Source organism: Enhydra lutris, unplaced genomic scaffold (assembly GCF_002288905.1).
Source record: "Enhydra lutris kenyoni isolate GAN:26980312 unplaced genomic scaffold, ASM228890v2 scaffoldscaffold35, whole genome shotgun sequence".
Classification (NCBI taxonomy): Eukaryota; Metazoa; Chordata; class Mammalia; order Carnivora; family Mustelidae; genus Enhydra; species Enhydra lutris.
This window is the reverse complement of record NW_019154119.1, coordinates 17,184,638-17,188,831: the sequence shown is the minus strand read 5'-3', so window position 1 is coordinate 17,188,831 and position 4,194 is coordinate 17,184,638. Positions and strand designations below refer to the sequence as shown.

Sequence of the window (4,194 nt, the reverse complement as noted above, 5' to 3'; positions counted from 1 at the left end):
CAGTGCTGGACAGAGGGCCAGGATCTCACGGAGCCCCGTGTGTCCCTGCGAGCAGCAGGCACACAGGGAGCTCCGAGGAAGCCCCCACTGCCCCATTCTGGTAAGCTGGGCTGCAGGGCCCCGATCTGGGTCCAGCTCCCCACAGCCTGACCCCCCCCCCCATACACACACTCACCAGGCCCCAGAAAAGGTAGAGAAATATTTGTTCGACTTACCTATCTACCACTTCCTCAGAATAGACTCATGCCCGTCGGGCGTTCCAATTCCGGAGGCAGCTCAGACCTGAGTTGCAAACCTTGTCCTGCCTCCTGGAACCCTTTCTGAGAGGTGCCTCTCTGAACAGGAGCGGCCATGACAGCTAGTGCCCCAGGAACAAAAGGTTCGAGAGCTTTTTTAAAAAGGTGAATCGAGGCCAGATGTTGACTAAGGAGCTTCAAGGCTAAGAAACCATCTCCAGGTCAACTCACAGCTGAGCTCAGGCAGAGAGGACCCCTGGCTGTCTCTTCCAACCCGTCCCCCTAAACTGTGCACGCCTTGGCCTCCCAACCCCCCCAGCCTATGCCTGTCCTCTCACCAAGCACGCTGCCCCTGCACTCAGGGTCCCTGGTCACCTGGTGGGTTCAGAGGGCACAGCTTCCACGGTTGGGGGGGGGAACCCGGCTCAGCAAGCAGCCTGGAACTTTCACTCTGACACCAGCCCTACACCATCAGGCAAAATGCCAGGCGCAGCACCCACAGGGGAAACAGGCCAGGCGACACGAAAGCAAGAACAAAACCAGAATCGGGCGCGTTATTTTTATCATGATACAGACTCGCAGCAGAGATCTCACAGCTAAAGGGGCACCCCAGGCGGCAGGCAGGTTTCTCTCCCCCTCTGCCTCTTCCCTGCTTCCGTGCCCTGCCCCTCCCCCCCCCCCACCGCCTCGGGGAAACGGAGAAAGTGGATCGGGTCAGAGCGAAACATTCCTCATTCTGCCTTCACCACAGGAAAAACTAATTAGTCGCCAAATATTCGGAATGGGTAATTGCTACCTGAATTAATAAGGGCAAACAGCCAGCGAGAAAACGGTGGTTTACTATTTCTGAGAGCTTGCCTCTCTTAACCCGGAGTCCCAGGCTCTGCTGGGAGGGACGGGCTCTGGGGACACACATCTCCCGCTGGCAGCCGGCAGAACGGGGACACGGCAGCCTAGGGCTGTCCCTGCGTCTGGGGCATTTCAAACACTCCTGTGGCTGGGGGTCACCCTTGTCTCCTCCACCACACAGCACGCGTGTGCTCACATACACGTGCACGCTCACGCACCATCACCGCACACGTGCACACAGCACACACGGGGACGTTCAAGGGGTCCAAGGGGAACGCATCAAACCAGATCCTCACCCGGGGGCTCACCAAGTCGCCCCGAGTTCCTCTGCTCTGACGGGGGGTATGTAGACCAAACTGAGGGGGTTCCAAGCAGAAGGAGGAGGAAGAGAGAGGAAAGGGACAGTGGAGATGACCCTAAGGAGAAGAAAACAGGCACGCGGGAAGGCGGGTGCAGCCCTGGTCCACTCCCACCCAGCACAGGCTCTGGAGTTCTGCCCAGAGGGTCCTGGGGAGCCTGCTGAGCCCCACCATGACCTTGCTCTGTGACCTCAGACACATCACTTTCCCTCTCTGGGCCTGGGTTTCTCCCCCTGTAGAAATGAAGGGACTCCGTGCAATTATTTGAACAGTTCTGAGGTGCTGCCCCCCAGGAAGTCTTCAGTTCAAAGTTGGGGTCATCCCAGTCTCCCCTGCCTGCAGCCCCTCCCCCCACCATGCCGGACTTCCCCTGAACAGGGCAGCAGGCAACTTCCTCCGGGGCGGCCGTGGCTCTCTGGAGGCGTCCCAAGGTCACAGGGAACTTAGGCCCAAGACATCAGCCACCAATGCTGCTGTCGAAGCTGCACAGGGAAGTCGGGGCTGCGTCTCCAGGGGCCGCCAGTGCCCGGCGTGCGTCCGTGTGAAGCTGCCACAGAAATCAAGTGTGTCCACACGGTGCACAACGGGTCCTTCGCTTTTCTTCATTTAATGTCATGTAAGCAGCTGTCGTGGCTGTACGTGGACGGCTCTTTTTCTAACAAACACCCGATAATGCTACTGAAGGCTGTGTCATAGGTCCGACTGAGCCCTACTCGGGGACTTCAGTGCAGGTGTTTCCAGGCTTTGGCTTTTATAAACGTTGCTCTAAGAAGTCTGCTCATATGTGCTCGTTCTGTAGAAATAAAAAGTTCTCTGTATGCCGGTATCTACCGGTATCTTTAAAGGTTCCTACTCGCCTAGAAACAACGTCTGGTGCTCCGCACACCATGTCATCAGCTGTGGTCACTGCTTGGGCATGGGATCGGGGAAGAAAACTCAAGCTTTGTGTAAGCAATACTTTATACTGTTCTGGAAATGCCATCAGTAAAGGGGAAAATAAACGAAGTGCAGTCTGTGTTGAAGCCCTTCAGAAGTGGTTTTCTTAGCGGGTGTGGATCTGGTAAGAGCAGAGCCACAGAACCACAGAACGAAGGGAGGAAGATGGCAGAAGGAGACACCGGGAGCTGCCACCTTGTTCTACTGGGTCGGCTCTCCCCTGTGCTGGCGAGGACAGGACCTGGGTTCAAAACCTGCTCCGTGCACTCACCTGGCCCCTGGGTGTTGTTTTTTGTCTCCGAGGACTTCCATTTCCCCATGTGCAGAATGGGACCCCCAGCCAGCAGGTCCCACGAGACCAACAGAGAGCACCAGGCACAGAGGGGTCCACCATCAGCCTCTGTCCTGCCATCTTCTTCCTCCCTGCTCCAGGTCGTGAGAAAAAGAAACACGGAATCTCACGGCTGCTCCTCAAGTCCCCATGCCTCTCCAGCCTCCCCCATGGCCCCCAGCCCAGTCTCAGGGCTTACCTATACTGTGGCCTTTCTCCTGAAGACAGAACCTCTGCCAAGATGCACCCCTTGGGCACAAATGTGAGCACATCTAGAAATCTGCAGATTCTTAATAACTAAGACAACCAACCCCCTTTGTCACTAATTCTATGTGGCAATAAATCTACTAGCCAATGTTTTTTATTTATTTTTCCCAGAAAACACAGTAAGCCCAAGAATCAGAAACACAGCAACTCCAGGGTTGAGCAGGGATAGTCTTAAAACTCCCAGGGATGGTTATACACTTTGGCAATCACCCCTTCACGTGGGCGCGCCCTGGGTTAGGAGTCGGGACCCCTGTGGATACAAACAGGAAGGGAGGCCTGGCGGGCAAGAGCCAGGTCACCAAACTCTGAGCAGCCCACACCCCTGCCAGGATCCACAGTCGCCTGCACCCAGCCAGGCCACTGACCGATCCCAGCTCACCTAAGGCCAGAGGACCTCGGGAATCAATAACTTGAGCCGAAAGCCCCAGCTTCAGAGGCCCCCATGAGATGAAAGTCAACCGGCCAGTGTGGTAACCGCTGATGTCACCACCTTCCCACAGATCTCAGGGGGCTGTTCCTGTGGCCAGATGGGCTCATGTCTGTGAAATCATGTGAGGACATGAGAAGTGGGGACTGTAGTCACCCCTACTCCCAGGAGCCAGCCCTGGGTCTCCAACTAGCCAGACTCCCCAGGCCTGGGAAGGATTGCTGTTAGTCACCAAAGATCCTGCCCCCCACCTCCCCAGAGGCCTGCCTCCCTGCCCCAAAAGCAGTCCGGGTTCCCAGTCCAGGAATCAGCCTTTGGCCCTCTCCCTAGAGACACTCTGAACACTGCAAGTGCCTTCACTCCAGAGAACATCAAAGCCCACAGCATTTCCCACCGTGTCCTTCAACCCAGTGAGCTGTGAATGTCTGTCCCCGTGGCCCGTGAGCTTGGCTTTGACCAGGGAGCCAGACCCCATACCCCAAATCCATTGCAGAGGCGGTGACGCAGCTCCCCCAGTGGAAAGGCTGAGGCGGGTTCTGCCTGGGATTTGCACCTTTAAGCCACTCAGTAAAGAGCTGTGTCTCCATAAGCCTCTCCTCCACTTTCTTATGGGCTAATGGGTTAATCATCTTTAATTTTAGAAATAATTGCAAACAACTGTAAAGCACACACTGGCCCGGTGTCCCCCAGCTCGAAATCTCTCCATGCATAGGGGACAACATTTTTATCCTATCCCAGTTACCCACCTTGGCTGCAGATGAAATGTTAATGAAAGGTTATGCTCGCAGC

At 56.0% G+C, this 4,194-nt stretch overlaps 1 long non-coding RNA gene across 1 annotated transcript; it reads right to left on the bottom strand.

Moving 5' to 3' along the window:
- Positions 1-1,057: 1,057 nt before the first annotated feature.
- On the bottom strand, positions 1,058-2,800 carry LOC111154131. Its single transcript, XR_002641065.1, has 2 exons — positions 2,652-2,800; positions 1,058-2,237 (listed from the first exon to the last, which is right to left on the bottom strand). It is a non-coding gene; the product is annotated as an uncharacterized LOC111154131 (long non-coding RNA).
- Between the last annotated feature and the right edge of the window lie 1,394 nt (positions 2,801-4,194).